Source organism: Prosopis cineraria, unplaced genomic scaffold (genome assembly GCF_029017545.1).
Source record: "Prosopis cineraria cultivar Desert tree isolate PC_DT_omini unplaced genomic scaffold, ASM2901754v1 PC2, whole genome shotgun sequence".
Classification (NCBI taxonomy): Eukaryota; Viridiplantae; Streptophyta; class Magnoliopsida; order Fabales; family Fabaceae; genus Prosopis; species Prosopis cineraria.
The window spans coordinates 23,435,450-23,461,410 of NW_026555333.1; the positions used below are offsets into that span (position 1 = coordinate 23,435,450).

The window sequence follows — 25,961 nt, forward strand, 5'->3', positions numbered from 1 at the left end:
GTTAATCATTGAGAAAGAAACTTGTTAAACATTAGTCATAATTTTTTTTCAATTTTATTGTTTATTTTTTAAGTATTGTTTTTGACAACTATATTACAAAAATTGTTGATAAACCTTATTATATCTCTTAACTAATATTTAATTTATTTATTTTTCTTCATCTTTGATTTTTTATGACATTGCTAAATTTATTGTAGTTTTGTATAGTTAAAAATTAATTATTTATTTTTGTTAATTATATGAATAAAATTTATTATAAAATTTATTGTGTATTTACTAAGAAAATTATGTATATGAATTGATAGATAGATAAAAAATTATATATATATATATATATATATTAAAAAGTGGTAATTTTTTAAATTTTTTTAAAATAAAAGGAGATAGGTGGCGTTTCTTATGTAAGAAATGCCACCTATCTCATTTTCTTTTTTAAAAATTAAGTAGAGAGGTGGCGTTTCCTGCAAGAAACGTCACCTCTCTACCCTTTTATTTTTTAAAAGTAAGTAGAAAGGTGGCGTTTCATTGAGAAAACGCCACCGCTGTTGCTAGCTTTTTGTGGCGTTTCATTAATTAATGAAATGCCACCTAAAATCTAAGATAGCATTGAATTTTATAGCGTTTTATAAACACCACAAAATTAAAATTTTAAACGCCACTAAAGCTAATTTCTGTAGTAGTGTTTTTAATTACTTTAAGGGTGAGATTGCTACAACAAAAAGTTTAAAATACTGGATGCTCTTTGAGGAATAGTTTAAGGATAAAAATGCACCTAAATTCTTCTTTTTTCCTATTCTATAGTTATTCCTAATGTCTTATTTTCTCTTTGGTAAGACTAAGTATTAAGCTGCACACATGACACAGATGATGATAGTGGTAGTGTTACTAAAGACTACAAACTTGTTTGGTTATTGAAAAGAAATGGAATGGAATGAAATAGATTGATAGATAATAAAATGAAAGAAGAAAGAAGAGAACTAAAGAGTGACAGAGAGGTAAGAATGGAGACTAATCATCTTGTATTCAAGCCAATCCCCATTCTTCCCTCCCTATTACTCTATGGCTTTGTTTGGCACACAGGATTGGTAAGGTGGAATTAGACTGGGATTGATTAACACCAACTTTTCATGTTTGGTGTAATGCCCTCAATAACATTATTATACAACCTTCCACGCAATCTACTAATTAATCAATTTGAAATTATTTACTTTAAAAGCTTGCAATCCCAATATAAAGCATTTCTAAAACCATTTCATAAAATACTCAAGTTGTAAGATATTACACAGTGGAAGCAAACAATAAGGAATAAGTAAATCTTACAAGAACCTATTTCAAAATATTAGAATTCACAAGAAATATGAGCCATGCTCCGCAGCATGTGGTACAGAGGCCTCAACATCACACTCTATGCCATACGCCGCGGCATATAAATACATGCACCGTGATGCACACATTAGGTCCTACTGTTAAATTGCAGAATCTGATGCGAATTTCAGATGTGCGTTGTTTTTACATCCAATATCCAATTAGAGTGCTTCAAGCGCCTACACGAAGCATGTTTTAAAATTTAACCAATGACGCTGGATTCATATCAATCCAATATTCCATTTAAAAATTAAACACTTTAGTGCATTTTGATTGTTTTATGTCAAAACTTGCTACTAAAGCATCTTTAAATGAAACCATGTCATTAGCCACTTCTAGGGCCTTTATCACATCCAAATGGACAAACAACACTTGATTGAGCAGTTATATAAGTAATGTAATACACATACACACATTTGGCTTGTAAATCGCCCATTACATATTTTCAAGCATATTCATTTTTTTTCAATCTCTTCCATATCCATGGCCAAATTTCACATACATCATGCATACCACAATTCCATACCTAGATATACTCAATCACTAGCCCGCACGGTCATTTTTACTGTATATACACATAAACACACAATGAGCTAGGATACCATAACTTCGTTCACATTTACAACCATAAGTGCATATCTATGCAAATAACAATCCCTATGGCAATCTATAAACATTTTCACAACTACTACTACATAAAGTCATTACACCGTCTTACAATGGGCTTTTCAAAGAAATCTTTACTCAGCTCGTTTCCTTTCCCTTCACACCACTAGTACTAGAACTTGAAAAACGTAAATAACCACAGGTGAGATTAAAATCTCAATAACCAATATAGCATATTAAATATCCATTAGTATAAATAAACATGTCAAAGTAACAAAATCAAATAATATATATATATATATATATCAATTATAACATAGCTTTTCTCATAGCTTTTCTCTTTATAAATCATTTCCACACATTTTCACACACTAGCATGATCTCTATACGTCGATCCTCAAAAGCTCCCCGACACAAAACCATAGGCTTTAATGGATTAGTCACATATTGACCTAAACACACTTTCGATGGTAGACATACCTGGCCAAAGGTAATCTATCCCACCTACAGACTATGATTTCTCTCATTTCACACACTTGTGATAGATGCGTCGTTGACTCCTAACCATACCCTAACGGGTACTAAGGAGTTGCCAGATTGTCCACATGTCTTATGATAATAGTTCCAATATAATGCTGTATCGGATTACTCATGGTACCAACCGGTATAATGCTGTACTGGATGTTTTATAGTGCCAGCCCGACCATATGAATTTTATTCACTCTTATCTCTACACATACCCTGGGTGAACTCTCACCCCCTATGATTATGCTTTTCACACATTTTTCAATGCCTTTTCACATTTACATACCTTACACGTACACACACACACACACACACATTCATTCAAAGCTAAAAATCCTTAAACTTTCATTTCATAAATCAATTTCATGCTAAACACATTTATAGGCAAAATCATGTATAAAAATTCACAAAAGAACAATGCATGATTTTATATTTACTTCTATAAAGTCATAATAGCTAATAAATATAACAAACTATATGGTTATCTCAACCTTTTTGTTCGTAAGAAAGGGTTACCCATGTTCTAAAACCTTACTCAAATTCCTTCTTGCTACGTCAACACGTCACACATGAGAATCTATGTAATTGAGGAACCTAGAGTCAATTACTCTATTGACTAAAAGTACCCATTACATCAATTAAGCACCTAATCACTATCATTTCCTTTATTCATATCATTTTCATGTTCTACACCCAATCACTATTCAATTTAGGCACTTACACCCTACTATCAAATTTCTCCCATTATTCTCTCTTTAAAATAGTTTAATTTGAGCCTGCAGCTTTAAAACTTAATCGTTCCAACTCAAACCAGTCACACAGTCCCAATTTAGTTCTAGAAAACCTTTCTATTATTATAGGGTAAGAAATCATCTCCTTAAAGCTTCAAAATTCAATTTTTCAATAGTTTAAAGTAAGAGAAAATAAGGTAGAATTGGAGGTTAAGGTAGTACAAGACTTACCTGATATGTAATAGGTCGAAAACATCGCTCTTGCTCTTGGGATTGCCTTCCCAAGTAGAGCTCCTCTTCCTTCTCCATCTCCATGCCTGAGCTTCTTTTCTCACTTTTTCTTCTATTTTTCACAAGTCTAACATGTCCTTATCTATCAAAAATCTGCTCTATGCGCCGCAGTATGTGGCACAGTGAGGGAATTCCTTATCACGTGCACGCTCTACTTCAATATGCTACTCTCCCATTCCATCTGTTCATATAACATCCTAAAGAGTCAAAATAGCATTCCATCATCTAGAATTCTAATCTCACATTAAATCACTAATTCTTTCCTTAATTAGCATTAATGTAGGAACCATAAATTTAAGATGTTACTTTTAGTATAAGGTAATAGAAAATTTAATCCTAATCCCATCTACATAGGGTTACAAAATACCAACAACCTTGGTATTGAAAAATCATTCTTAGGACTAGATAGTTTCAAACACAATTACCTTCTCTTTTATCAATTTACGTTTGCATCATGGTCACTCCCTAAAGGATCAAAATCACTAACTCCCTATTTGTATGAACGGTGTTTGCTCTCTTCTCCGTGTTCTTGCTCATCATTAACATCCTTTAAAAATGAAATCTAGTAAGCTTATCAACAGCGGTGTCCCTAGATTTATTTAGATTTGGTTATACAAGTTTAGAACAGGTGAGTATGATAGACGTCAGTAATTGTAACATCCAAATTTTTAATCTAAAATTAATAAAATGATTAAGGTTAAATTAGTAAAATAATGAATTAATTAATTAATTATCTTTCTAAATTAATAATGGATCAATCAAAATACTCTTGGAGTCAAGCTAGGATGGTTATTGGGCCAACTGAACTGTTAAAGGGCTGAGCCATTTGCCACTATAGAAGTACTATGTGCCACGGTGATACAGACTTAAATTTTATTAAATCTATCACAAGACAAACACAAAGAACAAAAGAGGGAAAAAGAGAAATGAAGAGGGTCATGGAGCGAAGGTTTAGGTATATATGCTAGGCTTTAGTTTTGGCTAACTTAAGGGCTTGTTTAGACTTCTAATCTTTCGAGTAAGCTTCCAACTTCTTCCATCTACCTCCCTATTCACTTTCTTGGGATTTTTTTTACTATGGGAGAAGATGATTTTTAGACATTAGGGTTTGGATCTAAACCCAATGGCTTAAATGGAGTTATTGGGAGTTAATTTAAGTTTCTACACATAAGATTGTGAATTTTATAAAGTTGTATGGTTGGGTCCAAGGATTTGGACAAACTCTAGGCTTAAAATGAAACTTTGAAAGTGATATGGACCATAATCTAGTGTTGTTTAACCTTATGGGAGGTAAATAGAGCTAACAAGAGGTTGTAAAAACTTTAACTATGCCAATAATAGAACTTTGGTACTTGAGTTAGCTTATGCAAGGTAAAAAGTATTTATGATAGAGTTTGGAATTGATGATTAATGTTTAATTATGTAGATTATTGTTGCTCAGGCACTCCTTGAGTAAGAGGAAGTTAGAGAATTGAGTTAAAATCCACGAGTACCTCTTTTTTGTGATAAAAGGATTAAGGTAATTGGATAATCTACCCTGCTTACTTGCATGTTGTATCATTTATAGGTGTTTGTGAAATAAATAGTAATTTTTATATATGTGTGCGTGGAAGAGAGAGTTTGATTTGAGTTTGATTTTAGAAACCTATGTGAGGTGGGAAAATGGTTTTATAAAGAAATAAACTTGTACATCTGTATGCAAAAATATATATGTTGAGAAATTGATTTATGACATTAGTATGGTGATTATTGTCAAATTGATTTATGACATTAGTGTAGTGATTATTGTCAAATCTATATGATGTTATGATATATGTGTGTAAGCATGATCATTGTGGGGTGGGAGTTTACCCAAGGTGAAGTAGTGTAAATCCATATGGTATTCACTAATACTATTAGTGGCCCCATTGATCAGTTCATTTATCTATTTGGAAGTCCTATCTCATGGCAAGTAATTATAGCTAGGCATGTGGCACCTTGGTTATTCATAAAGGGGCAAACTATGGTACAAAAGTAGATGGAGCCTTAGCTTGGTTGCCTTCTTTATTTGGTCAGCTAGGATCGACTTAGTCATATAGACTTGGCCTAATCTTGCTATTAGCCCATGGATTTAGTCACCAGTGTTGAGGAGATTAGGATGAACCTATAGATCATGCATAATGTGACTTGTCATGTATATTGTTGTTGCATGCCAAGATTACATATTTACATCAAACCTTACTTTGCATGCTCGTTTATGGTTTGGCCTACTTGTAAGTAGTATAGCATATTTGGATACTGTGACTCTATCTCACGCCATGGTTATAATTTGATAAGTAACAATGCCGAGAGGAATAAGGGGGAAGACGGTTAAGGCAAGGAGTAGACTAGAGCTCTACTTCTTTGTAATTGCCCATATTTGACTTTTGAGTAAATGTGTAATTGAATGTGTGTGTGTGTATGTGTGTGTTTTGAATATTACCAACTAGGAACATGATTATTTTAGATGTACTTGCATAATTTGTGTGAAATAGTATGGTTGTAATTTGTTCTGGGCTATGTATTTTTAGATGAAATAGTGTTGTATGGCTTAATTATTTGTGTAAGTGCATGATTAGTAATATTAGACATGTTATATTGCTCATGTGAATGTTTTGGGTGGCCAAGTTCCAATTTGAGCAAAATTGCCCCTTTTGTGATATGAAATGAGGTTTTATATGTCCAATTTGTGTATGAATGGTGTTATTATCTTTGTGATTATTATATTAAGTGATTTTCAGTTTGTTAGACTTAGTTCATGCCTCAGTAGAGGCTAATGGCATTTGGTTTGGAATTGGAGCACTCAACTACATGTAGATTTTAGAAAAGTGACAATTTTTCTTTTGGGTATTCAACTTTTAAACAACTTATTGCTTTAAGAAGAAACTAGCGCCATTAGCTAGATAATTGGGTAATCTTCGTGTGAGTTCTTGAATCACTTTAATTAGACATTGAATAAAGAAATGTACGCCAGAAGTTGATTTTGAAGTGTTGTTGTTATAGTAAAGTGCTGTCATGACAATATTTTGTACACAGTCTTTGGTGCATACACCTTATGCAAGGCACAACAAGTTATGATCCCTTTATCATATGCCATAGTGAATGACACATTGACTATGGCGCATGACTTCCTTTTGGGAAAATTATAGTTTTTTCCCCATTTTCATTTATTTTTGTCTAATTTAATCTTTATGCTTCCTAACTGTGTTAAACTATTTTTAACTAAGTGTTGAGCTCAACCAATGTTTAAAAAAGGGTTTATTGGGATCCTAACTTCAAATGATTTCAAAATAAGTTATTTAACCATTTTCTATTATGGTAAATTATTAGAATTAATAAACTCCTAATTACCCTTAGGTTTTAGTTCGAATCCTCTAATAGAATAATAGGATTTTTATTTTGCTTCAATCATTTAAAAATTACCAGATTACCATTCTTGCTTTTAGATATTTTTTCCTCTCTTCCCTGATTTATTTATGCATTTTGCACTTGTTGAAGTAAAGAGAGTATTTTGAAGGGAAGGGAGAAAAATCTAACAAAAGCCACCAGCAATCTTCATCTTTCCCTCTTCCCCTTATCATTGTGTCCGTCATTGGTACATTTTAACTGGAGTCCACTGCTATTACGACATTTGTGACTGTGAACATAGCTCTTATGTTCTTATTTTATTCTATCTTCTTCTTTCTTTTTTGTCTTCAATGTTACCACTATGGATGAGGTCAATGAGATTTAGACTCCCTAACAAAATGGCTCATTTCTTTTTTCAAAAATCACTATTCAGGTGCCCAAAATCCCAAACTAAATTCCAATAACCATGAAACTACTTGACTCAACTTAAATGGACACAAACAACCTATTTAACCATTTAAATCACAACTACAACAGTCTAGACAAGATTTGACCATTAAAACCTCAATTTCAACATAAATTTCACTAGGGTTAACAATTTTTTATAAATAATCCAATGGCTAATCTAATACATAAATCAAGATAAAACTAATACTTGTACTAGTGTCTCGACCTCTCATAGCCATTACAACATAGATACAAGAAACCCAGGCTGAGATACCTACAGTTAACAACAAAATTCATGCAAGTACGTAATAAAACTATATAAGTCCTAAGTTGGCATATGCATATTCATTCGTTACAAACCAAAAGAAAATAAAGAGGACTATACAAACCAGCTAGTTCTCTCAGTGAACGGATGCATCTTCCTTTCCCTTGCCCCTAGCAGAGCCATCACTTGTAAAATGTAACCATGAGGTGAGTCGATAACTCAATAACTAAATAGTCTAATCAACTACCTGTGTGTGAGAACAGTTTATGCATAAGTAAAGTGGCATGGTAAAACATGTATCAAGTCTCATACATTTATACACGTATAATTCTAATATGAAATGCATAATCAACACACTACCTTATACCCTCATTATATCTTCTGACTGAATCTATGGGCTGACAACTTGATAGGACCAAGTTCATATGACTAAACTGGCCTAAGCTCACCATTAATATGAGGTAGCCCTGGCCAAGAGTGCCTTTACCCACTATGGACCACAGATTTCCCCTGTCTACAAATACTAGAGGATGTTGATGCCCAATCTATCACTTATAGTACTAGGACTTCTAAATAATATAATACTGAGCATTAGGGCCTTCATGGTGCTAGTTTACTATATGAGTTTCTAAATAATGTCTCGATAACACACTAGGGTAAACTCCCACCCTCTCACAACGATCATGCCAACATGCTTAATGCATCCAATATATACTCATAACATATTAATGATCACAATTTCTTATTTTCACATAAACTATAGAATTTTGCAAGTAGTTATACATAAAAATAGAATTTACTCTTAAAGTACTAAAACACTAAAACAACTTTTCATTCCACTCCATATAACTTTAAAATCATAATTTCCTATTATTATTATGTTAGTACCAAACCAAAATATTAACTTTGAAATTTACACACTACTATCCAAACACACAAAAAGGGAGATTAGACAATCTAATTACATCAACCCTTTTGTCATTTAAAAGTTTACCGTGGTCAACCAATGGCTCTACAGGCGTCCACTAGCACCACAATGCTCGATCAAAGGTTAATCTATACAATTAAACCCTTAATTGTCAATCCCTATACTAATCACCTCATTTTATAATACAACTAGAGGTACCCATTATGCTCAAAACCTCAATTTAGCCCTAAAAATTCTTCCAACACACTACATTAACCCTATTTAACATCCTAACACATAAACAACACCATTACATTATCCACATTGTCTTTTATCTTTCAATTTCTACCTAAGGTTCGTCCAAACCCTAACTAACAAATTCAAATCACTATATATTCTATAAATCTAGGTTTAGAGGCTTGATTTAACTCCTAAAACCTTAATCAAGGCAATGGGTTTAGCTGTTACCTAAGAAAATATGAAATCAAAGCCCTACAATATCTAAATCATTGGAAAGTTCGAATATAAAGAGAAGGAGAAGTGGAGGAATCTTCCCCAAAGCTAAATCTTGCTCTAAATACTTCCAAAGTGATCCCAAGATTGAGCCCTAGTACCAACTAGTCATTGCTCGCCATCTCCTCACAAAATCTCCTTCTCACTTCTCTTTTTTTATCTAATTTTTGTGACCTGATAAACATAGAAATTTGTGTATATGTCGTGGCGTATTGGCATGCCTGCCGTGATGCATGGCATAGAGAACTCCATACACATTTTGAATCTCTCTCTGTGCCATGACCTATTCGTACTTCAATCTAGCCCTCTTCTAAGGTTGTCCAAGGATCCATTGGCTATATTAGTCTCCCAAAAATATCATTAATTAAAAATTCACTTAATTTGACTAAAATATTCTTATAAACATTAGAAATTTCCAAAGTTAAAATTCAATATGTTACTGGGCCTACTTAAATTGAATGTAGAAGATAAAGTGGATAATGAATATGGTATAAGAGATGATCATCATGAAAGGATATAAGATAATATCGCTATCTAAAACTATCTTAAAAGTTAGTTAATTATTTATGATTGTGTTTTTATTGTGTTTAGGCTATGTTTAATTTATCAAATTAGTTATTTCTTGTAGCTGACCTTATTTTCTTGTCTAAATAAGAACATCGAGGATCAAAGCATTAATCAAGGCTAACCTGACACTTCTTCTCTAATTGTGCCAAGTGGTAGTGAAGGCGTGCCTCAAAGCATCTTTGGAATGGATGACTAAAGTGTGCCTAACAATACTCAAACTGGGGTTAGTAGCCAATATATACAAACAAGGAGAATTAAAAGTGGCATGTAATTAAGAGGGTTGACTCTGAGTCGGTGTAAAGGCAAAAGGATTTCAATTCAGTTTAATCAGAGTTGGAAACCATTTGGGCCTAATGTAATGTCCGCCTTGACATTACTAAGACAATACTCGCACATCATTGTAATAACTCGGATTAAATAAAATCCTCAGAAGAAGTTACCACAACTCAAGGGTTTAAAGATAATTAGTTAAAACATTGGGATCTTAAGAAAACCCTTTTTAAAATAAAGTTCAAACCATGGTTAAAAATTGATTAAGAGCAAATACGGAAGCATGGGAAACAAACTATAATAAAATCTAGCTTAAACGCCATTTTTTAGCAAATACTGGTTTGTCCACCGCGACGCAGACCACGCTTGCCGCGACAGATGGTATAGAGGGATGAATCCCTCGAGGGCTTCTTGCATTGTGGCACAACAATCATGCACCGCGGCGCACACCTGCTATCATGACAGTAGATTGCTATCATGGTATCTCTCCAAAATTTTGGAGTACGCCGTTTCACCATCTGACATCCGATTTGAGCGGTTCAAGTGTCCACACGAAGCTCTTTGAGCCCTCTAGCTAATGGCACCGATCTCATACCCAAACAATCATCAATTTAAAAGATGGACACCCGAATCCAAAATGGTTTGTTTTTAAAACAAAACACATACTATGGTGTCCAACTCAGAATACACAATGCCATTAGCCCTAGAGACACCTTGACCACCTCAAATGGACCACACACTATATAACAATCCATTCATATCACACAATTAAGCAATAACGCTCAAAATGACCACCAAATCCCCATTGGACAAAAACACAATGGGATGGACAAAATTCAACATATCAATTAATTGGTCATTTTGACACTCAAAACACTTGCAATATATATATATATCACTTGTAAGCAACTTGGCCAAGCACACAATTAATCCATATCATCATTCTTGGATCAAGATATACATACTTATCACAATTTCATACAAGTGATATCCAAATAATGTCATGTTCCTAAGTTGGCAATATTTAGTGACAATATTCATTACATTACACAAAAAGAAAAAAGGAAAGAGCTATACAATGGTGCTCTTTACTCTTCAAATGCCCCTTCCTTTTCCTTGCCCCTACCGGAGCCTTCACTTGTAAAATATAACCACGAGGTGAGATAAACATCTCAGTAACCAATATAGTTCATTAAATGTTTATTACCACAAATAACCATGAAAAAGTATCAAAACCATAGTATTATCAAGCAAACCAAAAATTATGAGCAATATGTATCTGTTCTCAACAAAATACATAGTTTTACACTAGCAGGATCATCTAACCACCGAACCTCCAATGCTTCTCGACATGAAACCATAGGCTCTCCTAGTTCAACCACTTGTTAACCCAATCAGACTTTCAGTGGTAGAAATATCCGGCTAAAGGTAATCTAACCTGCCTATAGACTATGGTTTTTTCCTCTTTGCACACTTGTGATAGAGGCGTCGTTGACTACTCCGAACCGCACCCTAACGGGTACTAAGGAATTGCCAGACTGCCCGGATGTCTCATGGTAACAGTCCTATATAATGCTGCACTAGATGTCCCATGGTGTCAACCCAACCATATGGATTTTTCACTCACATATCTCCGCACACACATATTCCCACATATATCGGGTGAACTCCTACCCCCTATAATCATGCTCTTTCATAATTTCCACTATTTTTCATTGTATTTTCACATCACAAACTTATATACATAGTATATACATTTCAATTAGATACAATAACCATTTACAAAACACTTTTTCATGCTAAAAATCATTTATAATGTCAAACTATGCACAAAACTCTTCAAAACCACAACCTTATCATTTGCAATTACTTCCACACAATTATAATAGTTAATAATCACAATAAATTATATGGTTACCTCAACCCTTTGTCACACAAAAAGGGTTATCGTGGCTCAATGTTAGCTCCACACGTTCTATATGCACGATAAGGCTCCAGCAACGCTCAATCTACACCAATAAGTAACAATCGTCAATTATCACTCTGGATAACTCCCAATTCACTAGGCTCTAAGTGCTTAAAATACTCAATTTCCTTTTCTAACAATACCAACCATTTTCACACACTCTAACCATCCTATTACACATTCCAACATACCAACTTTACTAATCAATGTCCCACATTATCTCAAAATCCTTAAATTATACTTACGATTCGTCCAAACCCTTACTAAAAATTCTCAATCACCACAAAACTCATAAACTTAAGGTTAGAAGCTTGATTTAACTCCCCAAGATCTTAAATAAACTAATAGGTTTGGTCTAGACTCAAGGGAACCGAAATCAAAGCCCCCGTTACCCTAAATGTTCAGATTTTTGCATAAAAGAGGGAGAAGAGGGAATGTACAACTTACCCAATAGTGAATCAAGCTTTCAATGCCCTTAAACTAGCCTAGGGATCCTTCCCTAGCAGACTAAAAGCTTTTCTTTGTTGCTCTGTCATTTTCTCTCTTTATCTCTTCTGTTTTCGATCTGTTTTTCGCATTTGAAAAGTGTAGATTTTGCACATACGCCGAGGCACACTGACTCGCTCGCCACGGCACATGACACAAAAAGCCCTACAAAATTTTAAACTCCCTTCCGTGCCATGGCCCGCTTGAACCTCGACCTAGCCCTCTTTTAAAGTTGTCCAAGGATCCCAAAACCATATTAGTCTCCATAAACCTTGCTAAATAACAATTTATCTAAATTAACCAAATTACCCCTTGAAAACACTAGTAATTACTAATGAGGGAACTTAGGATGTTACAATTCTCCCTCCTTTTTGGAATTTTGCCCTCAAAAATCAAAATCTTGCTCAAACACATACTTGTGTAAATAATTGGGGGTATAACTACCTCATTTTATCCTCGGTCTTCCAAGTCGCATCACCGGGAGTCATTCCCTTCCAAAAGACCTTAACCAGTCTAATGGCACTGATCTCACACCTAAACAATCATCCATTTAAAAGATGGACACTTGAACTCAAAACGGTTCATTTTCAAAACAAAACACACACTATGGTGTCCAACTCACAATACACAATGCCATTAGCCCCATAGACACCTTAACCACCTCAAATGGACCACACACCATATAACAATCCATTCATATCACATAATTAAGCAATAACGCTCAAAATGACCACTAAATCCCCATTGGACAAAAACATAACACGGTGGACAAAATTCAACACATCAATTAATTGGTCATTTTGACACTCAAAACACTTGCAATATATATATCACTTGTAAGCAACTTGGCCAAGCACACAATTAATCCATATCATCATTCTTGGATCAAGATATACATACTTATCACAATTTCATACAAGTGATATCCAAATAATGTCATGTTCCTAAGTTGGCAATATTTAGTGACAATATTCATTACATTACACAAAGAGAGAAAAGAGAAGAGCTATACAATGAAGCTCTTCACTCTTCAAATGCCCCTTCCTTCCCCTTGCCCCTACCGAAGCCTTTACCTGTAAAATATAACCACGGGGTGAGATAAACATTTCATAACCAATATAGCTTATTAAATGTTTATTACCACAAATAACCATGAAAAAGTATCAAAACTATAGTATTATCAAGCATACCAAAAATTATGAGATATATGTATCTCTTCTCAATAAAACACGTAGTTTTACACTAGCATAATCATTTAACCACTGAACCTCCAATACTCCTTAACATGAAACCATAGGCTCTCCTGGTTCAACCACTTATTGACCCTAGCACACATTCGGTGGTGGAAATACCCGGCTAAAGGTAATCTAACCTGCCTATGGACTATGGTTTTTCCCTCTTCACACAGTTGTGATAGAAGCATCATTGACTCCTAACCGCACCCTAACGGGTATTAGGGAGTTGCTAGACTGCCTAGATGTCCCATGATAATAGTCCCATATAATGCTGCACCGGATGTCCTATGGTGTCAGCCTGACCATATGAATTTTTCACTCACATATCTCCACACACATATATTTCCACATATCTTAGGTGAACTTTCACCCCCTATGATCATGCTCTTTCACAATTTTCACTACTTTTCATCGCATTTTCACATTGCAAACTTATATACATAGTATATACATTTCAATTAGATGCAATAACCATTTACAAAACACTTTTTCATGCTAAAAATCATTTACAATGTCAAACTATACACAAAACTCTTTAAAACCACAACCTTATCATTTGCAATTACTTCCACACAATTATAATAGTTAATAACCACAATAAACTATATGGTTACCTCAACCCTTTATCACACAAAAAGGGTTATTGTGGCTTAATGTTAGCTCCACGCGTTCTATATACACGATAAGGCTCGAGCAACGCTCAATCTACACCAATAAGTAACAATCATCAATTATTACTCTGGATAACTCCCAATTCACTAGGCTCTAAGTCTTTAAAATACTCAATTTCCTTTTCTAACAATACCAACCATTCCCACACACTCTAACCATCCTATTACACATTCCAACACACCAACTTCGCTAATCAATATCCCACATTATCTCAAAATCCTCAAATTATACTTAGGGTTCGTCCAAACCCTTACCAAAAATTCTCAATCACCACAAAACTTATAAACTTAAGGTTAGAAGCTTGATTTAACTCCCCAAGATCTTAAATAAACTAATGGGTTCGGTCTAAACCCAAGGGAACCAAAATTAAAGCCCCTATTACCCCAGATGTTTAGATTTTTGCATAAAAGAGGGAGAAGAGGGAATGTACAACTTACCCAATGGTGAATCAACCTTCTAATGCCCTCAAAGTAGCCTAAGAATCATGCCCTAGCAGACTAAAATCTTTTCTCCATCGTTCTCTCATTTTCTTTCTTTATCTCTTCTGTTTTTGATCTGTTTTTCATGTTTGATAAGTGCAAATTTTGCACGTGCGTCGCGACGCACTGACTTGCCCGCTGTGGCACATGACACAAAAAGCCCCATAAAATTTTAAACTCCCTTCCGTGCCATGGCCTGCTTAAACCTCGACCTAGCCCTCTTCTAAGGCTGTTCAAGGATCCAAAAACCATATTAGTCTCCATAAATCTCGCTAAATAACAATGTATCTAAATTGACCAAATTACCCTTTGAAAACACTGATAATTACTAACAAGAAAACTTAGGATGTTACACCTAACACGGCCAAGTATGCCAATTTTACAAGCCTCGAAGCCCATAATAAGTCGAGTATATTAGCACTCATATGAGATGATATCCCAAAACGTATAAAGGAATAGATTTAGGAAGCCATTAGTGTGTGAAAAGCACATTTTCATCACTTTTTGTCACTAACTATTATCACTATATCATTAACTATTTGCATGGCATGTATTGCAAGTTACCTTCAATGTCCCTAATAATGTAGATTATAAGCATAAGTTGATGACCTAGCCCTGTGAATGTTGGAGGGCTTTCAAGACATCTTTAGCTCACATGTATGTGCATATCGAGGTTCTAAAAGGACATTCTCGGCCTAATCCTTGCACCTAATATATGTTTCTTGACACGGGTACTTTTAAAGAATTCTTTAAACTTCAAACTACGCTAGATGCTTTAGCGAGTTAGTTTGTTTTAATTTATTCTCTATTGGTTTATTTAAGTTAAAAATCCTTGTCTTTATTGGATTATGAATATTTGGTAATTCTAATTTACTAAAAGAAAGAGAAAGTCACAAGAGATTGGAAAGATGAATAATTGTCCTAAAATAATGTCTTGTACAGGTCATGCTTTGGTAGATAAAGTCTTGATGGATGACAAGAGAAGGAAAAAAGAACAACAAGCTAAGTCTAATTTTTCTATTCTACTATCTCCACCATCTTTAATGCGTCACGATGAGAGATGGATCCATGCTCACTAAAAGAACATGTCCTTTTCAAGCGAGCATGCTTATGAAATTACTAAAAAAATGTAAATATAGCAATTATTCTTTGTATATTTGTCTTAAACACAAAACATTACTAATTGTTTGTTATTTGGATGTAAAGGATGAGCTTAAACTCAGGAATTCAAGGGATCATTCATCTAAGAGGGAAAGAATGACATCGTAATTATTGCTATAGGGAAACCTAAGTATCTTTGACGTGTTAAGGGATTCAAATCATGGGTAGGTATAAGAGATGCATTTAGACCACCTCATCAACACCATTTTTCAAGACTTATGACTAAGGAGGAGATGACTATAATGTTAGCCACTAGGAAAGCAAAGACAAGGGAAAAGGCTGAGGCTACCCTTAAAGTCAAGTTGCAAAAGATAAAGGAAATGATGATGATGAAGATGAGCTCAAACAAGGAGTCAAGTGCCTTGTAAACCTACTCTCTTGCTAGTCATCTAAGTACTAAAGGGAGTAATTTGTTTTGCTTCCTTTAGAGGATGACCTAGCACCTAATCTTGAGCTATGCATGTTATATGTGGAGGATTTAGAGAAATTCTTAGTAACACATGGTCACATCTACGACGCGTTGAAATGCCACTTTAAGGAAGTCCAAGAAGATGTTGTCAATGTAATCATTTAAAAGGTCAAAATTGATGATGCTCCTGTCCCGTTCCCACTAATGAGTTCAAGATAGTATAAGATGCCAAGGGTACTTTTAACTTATGGCCAAAGAGACTTGTTAGGAAGCCTTAAGATCTGGTAAGAAAATTTATGAATTATAATGGATTCTTTATATTTAAGCATGTTTTACTAACATTTTTTACTTAACAGAAGACCCCATTGTTTAACAAAGTTGTGTGAGATGTGTTTGTGGGATCAATTTTTCCTAATGGCATATAGTAGATGCTTCTTACTAGAGTTTTTAAAGCAATTCTTGATCTTGCTAGGATAACTATGAAATATTTGTTAAGAATGAGGATCTAGCACATAACACTGATCCAACGATGATGGATATTCAAATTGGGATTATGTAAGTATCTTTTTGTAACTGTAAATTTAAATGAAATTAAACAATTCGACTCTTGGAACTAACTTGTTTGCATTATCATAGGTTTGTACATCAATTGGTTTCGTCGGGCAAAGACAAATTATATGAATTTCTTTAACCATGTTTTACTAATGATAAAGAGACTGTAAAAGAGACAATGGAGAAATACATGAACCACAAGGGAGCAAAGAGTGTTATTTTTCCATATTTCTCAATCTGTAAGTAAACTTATTTGAATTTGTTCATAATGGTCTTGAATATTTACTTAAGTCACTTTGTTTTTTTGCAATACATATTGACAATTAATAGTTTTTTTTTTCAATGAAGATCAATTCTATCCTATATTTATGTTCTCTACATTGTAAACTCAATCCAATAATGAAGAAGTCCTATGAGCAGTAAATGTTTTTTTGTAATACATTATTCTCTGTGATTAAATTACTAACTATGAGTATTGGCTAGCAAGGGATGTGCAAGGCCCCATGTGATGTTAAGGATCCTATATGGATAACACCAAACATAAGTACCTGTTTTTATTCTATGTAATTTTGATGATAGAGCTTGCTTTGAATATAATTTCAATAGTGTTGTGTTATTCTATAAAGCTATTGTCAACCCCCTTCTAGCTTGTGCAGCTTTTATATGTTGAGACATATATAATATTATCATGGCTAGTTTGATTGAGTTCACCAAAGAGGTAAATCTAATTTTATAGTTGTTATTGATTTTTTGTTTACATGGAATTGCTAAGTTAATTCCTTTGTTTTTAATCTTTTCATATGTCAACAATCCATCTTCATTTCCTTAATTAAAGATCTAAGAAATTAGACAACATAAGGGATTGTTCATGTTAGACCTTCACAACAATAACTCACTAAAAGAATGAGTTTAGGATAGGTAGTTGAATTGTAAGAAAGATTGACATATTTGGATATTGAATGTTAAATGAAATTGTAAAATATTGATTTTAAATTGATTGAATTGAATTGTATTCTGACTAACTGGATGTATAGATTGGTTATAAATTGTGGGTTTCAAATTGCAGTCTATCATGGCTAGGGTAAATGCAAAAGCAAACAAAATCTTTTTTTAGAATATAGTTTCTAAACCAGTTATGGCCATAGCCAATTTCTAAATCACTTATGGCCATAACTAGTTTAGTTATGATGTCATAACCTATTCATAAATAAATTTTTTAGGAAAAAAATTAATTGGGATTCAAAACCTTTATCTTAACTAGTTAGACAATCGATTAGAATAAGTATTTTCTAAACCAGTTGTTTAATCAATTTAGAAATTTCCTAGCTTATCTAAACTGGTTAAAAATTTAGATAATCATTTTTAACCGATTTAGAAAAACATTTTTGCACTAGTAATACTAACATAGACTTTAATTTAATCATCAAACTTAATCATTCTCATCCTCATTACACCTCTTAAACTTAAATTTAACCTTTAATCACTTTAATTATCATTAATTATCTCTTAACAAGTCTAGGGTTTCAAATTTAAGCATCCAATTACTATAATTTTCATCAAAATTACCTAAACAACATTTATTTAACTTCAAACAAGCTTTAATATTAAAATGTAATGGCTAGGTATAAAAAAAAACCCAACACTAACCATCACTTAAACTAATTAAAAGAGAGAATTAGAGGGTAGGGGATGTAATATCCTCCTCCTTCTAATCCCATAATTAAATCTAATTCCTAAGTAATTAAGGAATGAGATTATAATAATTATCAAAATACAAAATTCTTATTAGTTAACAAAATGGGGGCCCTAAGTTTATAAAACTTAAAAAAAATCATTTTCAAGTCTTGAAATCAGACAATTCTAAGTTCACAATTATGCAAAAATAAGGGATCATTGCATAAGTGAGTGCATTTGTTTTAGAATTTGAAACAAGAGAAATTCTAAAAAATTTTAAGGCATGTGCCATTGCTCATTGAACATGCGTTGTAGCGTGTTCGCCTCTATGACACGCGTTGCGACTTGCGACACCATGCGCCAGGGTGCAATTGCATGAATTTTGATAGTGAACTTTGCTGTCAATTTTAACAGCATTAGGGCCAACTTTCAATGCACCCTAAATCTCCGTCCAACGTCCGAATGACGCGAACTAGGTGTCTAGAAAAAGCTCTTTTCGGGCTTTAACTAATAGTATTGGTTTCAGACTCAAATTTTTCTTAAAATAAAAATTGGACACTCTTTTCAAAACTTAAACTTTTGCAACAAATTTCACAACTTCAAGTGTTCAAACCAAATACCAAGGACAATAGCCACTCACACCAATATGACCACTTACAAACCATCAAAACCAACTCGTGCAATGCACCATAACACAAGAAATATTTTTAAATCAAATTTTTACTACTCCACCCCTTAAACTCAAAAATATAGAAAGGGGAAGTTTACCATAATTTTTATCAAGTTCTCCCAGATTATCACATAATATTCTCTACCCTTACTTGCATTAGTATTTTGGCCCTATCACCATAACATATATTCATCAATTCCCTTACTAGGGCCTAAAATACCATTACAATTTACATATCACATAATGAAGTAAATAACAAAATAGAAATCCTAATTGGCAATTGAAATTGTTATATACATAAGTTTACTCAAAATAAGGAGACCTACTATAAGGGATCGCTATCCTAAGCCTTTGGGTGTTTTCCTCTGTCCACACCTCTTGAGCTATTCCCTGTAATATTGAAAATAATAAGGTGAGTACAACTACTCAGTAACCAAGGTCTAACTAACCCATACTAGTACATGTCAATTAGTTTGAATGCAAGTGGCAGTTAATATTAATACTTTAACCCATGTTAAACAATTGAAATTAGATATTCATGATTCAGCTCACATAATAGCATTTACTTGGGAAACAGTGCTTTTAGTACTTTTTACATAAGAGAGTTGGTCACACAAATCATTGACAAACATAATGGCAGAAATTAAGACTCAACTCAAGATATCATCATTATGAACTCAATATAGACATTAAGTGCCTTTACTTACTATGTAAATGATCACACCTCCCTTATATCCTCCTTATTCCTTTGACACAAAATCGTGGGCTATAACTCAATGGGATAGTCTATATTCCTTAACTTCCCTAGCCTAAACACTTGTAAGGAGATTACCCGGCTAAGATGCACCTAACTCACTTATGGAACACGGTTTCCCCCATTTCTCACACTATGGGGTGTCATACACCCTAGACTAGCTTCCTTATTAAACCGGTGGATAGCTAGATAGGTTCGAGTCCCTTATTAAACTAGTGGGACAGTCCCTCGTTGAACAAGTGGGACAATATAGATAGAATCAATCCAGGAAAACCATTACATGGATGGGCCTTACCACATGGATTTTATCATCTACTCCATTTCCTAGGTGAACTCTTGCCTCTCAAGATCATGCCAAGCATATTTATGCCATAACTCACACATATACAATTCCTAGAACTTTACATATCAATTTTCATTTTTACACAATCATTGAACTTCTCAATCACATTTCATGAAACTTCAAAACAAATAAGTCATTGAACTCTATATTCACAATCATTGTACTTCATACTTTCAAAATCATTGAACTCCACTATTTTAAAACATCATTGAACTTCTCTTAATAAAGATTCATGTTACTTCTTAATTTACAAAATCATTGAACTCCCAATAAACATTAATACGAAAATCCACCACTATTGTTCTCAAGGAAATTTTACACCACAAAGCATAAAACTCACAAATTGAATCTAGTGGATTTCCTAACAAATTAATCCACACTTGCATTTCTTTTATTTTACACATTTCAATGATAGATCATAAAACAATAAGCTAATAAATACACATAAGCATAAGATAGAATTCCCCTGGTTATCTCAAACCTTTAAAAGGTTAAAGGTTTCACCCCTCAACTACTCACTCTTGAAGCTTCCAAGAAGCTTGAATCGTGCCAATGGTAGTTACACTACAAGCATTTACCATGCAAAATATTAATATTCATTTTTTTGAGCTATTTTCCCCTAACATTTCATCATTTCTTAATACTCAAGATTTATTCTTGACTCATGTAAAAGTACCCATAAGACTTCTTAGCTTCCTTTAACTCTCATTAATAACATTGAACTCTTAAATGGACATTAATGAAATCACATTATTCCCAACCACCAAATTTATGAGAATTTTGGATATTTAATATTCTCCAACCACCAATCATCATAAAACCATAAATACCAAGTTTACTTAGCTCAATCTACTCCTATTAACTCTATTTAAGTTAATGGGTTCGAATCCATAACTTTTATGGACCGAAAATCACCATTAACAATCAAACCCTAATCTCTACCATCAAGAAAATGGAAGAAGAGAGGAAGATTTAAGCAAGGAAGCTTACCTTTGGTGTTTATGAGCTTTAAAACACTCTCATAAGTCAGTTTCTTTAAGCCCTAGCTCAGTTCTCTCATCACTCTCTCAGTTCCTTTTATTTTTCTCTTCTCTTTTACTTCAGGTTCGCTACTTAATACTGTAAAATTCTGACCATGCGCTGTGGCAGACACACAATGTGCCACAGCGTATGGCATAAAGAGCCTCTCCCAGGTGTGTTGTCACACATACGCCATGGTAGACCAACCATAAGCTGCGACGCATGACACAGAATCACTTTCTTTAGAAATTTTCCCTCTTCCATTCTTGGGTAACCCGATTCTCCTTCGGACCCACATTTAAAACTGAAATTGAGACCAAACACGCCCGTTAAGCCTCTCTGGCCACACACCTCACAAATACACTTAATTAGTCTATTGAACTTAATTAATCTTGATTTAAAAATTAAGGATGTTACATAGGAAGGATTAGATAAGTTAACTTGGAAGCTCAAAGTCATGCCTTAATGATGGAGACCACTAAACTGTAGTAGAGCCACCAATTTTTCACCCAAAAACCCCATAGTTCCCTCTCTCTTATGTTCCATTTCAAACAGAACTATTGATTAGATATTTCATGCCATGCACTGTACCTAAATAGGACACTCTACTTAAGCCTAGTTTGTTGGACCCAATCTAGCCCAAAAGCTATTTTAGACCCCAAATAACCCTCATACATGGTTCTAAACCAATTTTAATTATAATTAAGTGTCTAGACAACTTTTTAACCATAATTAACCTCAACCTAACATAATTCATCACTTTAAATCCTCAATTATACTTATTGACCTCAATTAAATTTTTAAAATAAAATCAAAATGTTACAATACCTCTATGACTCTCATATCTTTTCCCACTTTTGTCGATTAAAAAATAAAAATAAACTCATCATTTTTAACTTTTCATTTTCATTTTGAATCTTAATTCATCTCTCTTTTTCATTTAGAATTTTTTTAAACTACACAATGATTTCAAATATGAGATTTGAAATGCAAGATTTCAAATCCAAAATCAATATCCAAACTCATCAATTCAAATGTTCCCTAAACAAAGGATTTTAAATACATGGATTTCAAATGTGAGACATACATACAAATGAGACAAGAAGTTCAAGTTTCCAATTGAGGAGAGGAAATCACAAAAATGTATAGGGTGTGGTTGATTTAATTAAAATTATTCAAACGTAAAACTAACTCTTAGTGTGAATTTTAGGGAATCTTATTTTTTTAAATAAGTGGTTGAGAGTTTGAATCTTAATTTTTACATATGAAAGAAAACTAATTGAGAGAAGTTCGTCATTTACCCTTCAGAGATAATCTTGGTTCTAATTAAAAAGGAAAAACATAAAAGCATTTAAATTGACCCTTGAACTATAAGTCCAAAAATGTCTGGGATTCTAAACTCATTTTTTATGCAATATTCCCCTTCAATTTTTGAAATGGTGAAATCTGACTCTATTACTATAGAAGTTAACTTTAACTATTAGTTAATTAGAAATAAAAAAAGACCTGAAAATTTACACAAAAGGATCCAAAAATTATGGTAAAGAACCTAAAAATTACATACAAAAACTAATATATTATAGAAAAGAACCAAGAAATTTTTGGGGGTCCTTTTTTGTAATTTTTGAGGTCCTTTCTATCATTTTCTTATTAACTAAAGGTGAAACTTAATTTTTGCTAATAATAGGGGTCAAATTGTAACGTTTTTAAAAGTTAAAAGGAAATATTGCACAAAAAATGAGTTTAAAGTTTAAGACACTTTTAAATCAATAGTTTAAGGGCTAATTTACTCATTCACCCAAGAATAAATGCAGAGGGTTTAAAATTATGAAGTCCAAGGATTTGTTACTTTGTTATTATCAACACCTAAAATGTAGCTTTTAATTTTCAATAAAATGTTTAGTTTTTATAAGACCATTCAACACCTTCCCATCAATTTTGACCAAACAAAATTTTATTTTTAGACTTATGAGACTAATAACGCATCAATTTGTCCAATTATTTGGCCTTCATTATTAGTCTCAGCTCAAAAAGAAAAGGTTCAAAGAGTTCTTATCTAAAAATATTCACAAGAATGATACCAATGAAATTAACCATTGTTATATGTGGAAAATGGCATTCACTTTTAGATCACTAATACACTAATTAAATTGTATTTTTTTTAGAGAAATTATACATTTCAAAAGTTAACTTGTAAATTATGCATGAATATTTGTAATATAGAAAACTTAATTGGTACTCATTTTCTTATAGAAGGTACTTATTTGTAATTTTTTAATTATTTTCTATAACTTTTCGATCAAGTAATAGCTAAAGTTAATATTTATTAATGGTAGAGATGATATTATCCATTTTCAAATGTTGACGGGAAATATTACATCCAAAATGAATTTAATATCCTAAATGCTTTTAGATCTATAATTTAACGGTAAAATTAATATTAATATTTCAATCCAATAAAATGTACACAACTTCTAGGCACCGATTGATGATCACAATTTCCTAAATAAAGTCAACGAAATTATAGCAAAATGTGAATTCTACCATATCTGAATGTTAATTTTAATAATTTTTAATGAACCATATTGATGACTATCAAAAATTGAAATTTTTGGTGACATTTTTAAAATTGAATTAAAATACACTTAATCTTGATGAGAAAGGAAGAATAAATCTCTATTTTTCACTAAATATATGTATCTAACCTTTTTTGCTTTCAACACATTTTAGAGTAAAATAAAAAACTTTTTTTTATTTTATCTTAATTACAAAGATATCTTTTTTATTTTTAAAATCTATATAGACATCTAAAATCAAATTTACATAATATATACCTTCCCTCTGTTTTTAAGATTCTATTTTTATCTATTCAACCTTTAACTGATTGTTAAATCATATATTTTAAACTAAAATGCCTCACTTTAACATAAACATTGTTTAAGAGTGATGTTTCAAAACGATATTTGCAATGCACATATTTTAAAATTTTTCATCTTATTTTAAATTTGTATTTATATAAGCTTATTTGTCTAAATATTTTTAAATTTTAAATATATAAGTTGGCAAAAATATTATTTAAAACATATAATGAATATTTTGTAATTTATATTTATTAATTATAAATATCACTTTCTCCCCTTCTATGCAATCACTAGTATAGAAGGGCTTATCTATAACAATTAAAATTTATTATCTAAATCAGTTTTACAACCAATGTAAATAATACCAATATAGAAACTATGTTAATATCTACACCAATTATCCAACCAGTATAGATATTAACTATTCTACACTAGTTTATTAACCATTTTAGATAAAAGTTTAGGAATAGGAATAAATTTTTTTTCTTTAAAAAAATTATTATCTACATTGGTTATGACATTAACTGGTGTAGATATTACACCATCATAACCGGTGTAGATATTGCATTTGAAAAAATTATTTTGTTTGTTTCTTGCATTTACCCTATCCATTAGGCTGTAATTTAAAATTTGCAATGCAATCAATTCTAGACAGCTAGACAATATTTACAATACAATAAAATATATTGATCAAATTAAATGAATTGTAAAATATTTACAATTCCATTCACATACATTGAATATTGACTCAATCCTACACACAACTAAACTAATGTTTTCTAACATGAACACAATTACACAACTCACTCTTCTAGAGGATGATTGTTGTGAAGATATAACATGAACACTCCCTGTTGTTGTCTTATTTCTTGGATCTCTGTGTAGGAAATGGCGATAGATCATTGAACATCAGAAAACAATTAAGTACAAGGAAATTAACTTACCAATTCCTAGAAAACAAAAATTAGATAACACCTAAAATTAGATTTACCTCTTTGGTGAACTCATTCAAATCAACCGTCATGATGTTATATGTGTCTTTTAACACATAAAAGCAGCACAAGTTAGGAAGGGGTTGATGATAGCCTTGTAAAATAATAGAACATTGTCAAGATTATATTCAAAGAAAGCTCAATCATCAAAATTACATAGAATGAAAACATGTACTACTTACCTTTGATGTTATCCATATAGGATCCTTGACATCACGTAGGGCCTTGCCCAACCTAACTTGCTAGCTAGTCCTCACAGCCCTATCATCAACATTACATAGTTAGTAACTTAATCACAAGGAATAATTGATTACAAGACTTCTTAAACACATTGCTCACAAGACTTCTTCATTATCGGATTGATTTTACAATGCATAGAGCATAAAAAGAGGATGGAATTGCTTTTCATTAAAAACACTATCAATTGCTAGTATGTACTATAAAAAATAAAGTGACATGAGAAAATATTCGATATCATTACAAACAAATTCAAACATCTTTACTTACAGATTGAAAAACATGGAAAAGTAACACTTCTTATTGCCTCCACTAAGCCTTTGGTTCATGTATTGCTCCTTTGCCTCTTTGGTGATCTTCTTATCATCAGTGAAACGCAGGGAAAAGAAATACATATCATTTGCCTTTGCTTGAGGAAACTAAAAAATGATAAAAAACCTATGATAATGCAAACAAGTTAGTTCTAAAAGATGAATTGTTTAATTTCATTTAAATTAATAATAAGACACTTACATCATCCCAATTTGAATGTATGCCATGGTTAGGTTAGTATCAATGAGAATTCCACATAGATCTTCAATCTCAATAAAGATTTCA

At 32.6% G+C, this 25,961-nt stretch overlaps 1 long non-coding RNA gene across 1 annotated transcript; it reads right to left on the reverse strand.

Annotated features, from left to right (window-relative positions):
- Window positions 1-24,882: 24,882 nt before the first annotated feature.
- Window positions 24,883-25,380, reverse strand: LOC129302957 (uncharacterized). The gene is made up of 3 exons (XR_008591367.1): window positions 25,310-25,380; window positions 25,127-25,221; window positions 24,883-25,012 (listed from the first exon to the last, which is right to left on the reverse strand). It is a non-coding gene; the product is annotated as an uncharacterized LOC129302957 (long non-coding RNA).
- Between the last annotated feature and the right edge of the window lie 581 nt (window positions 25,381-25,961).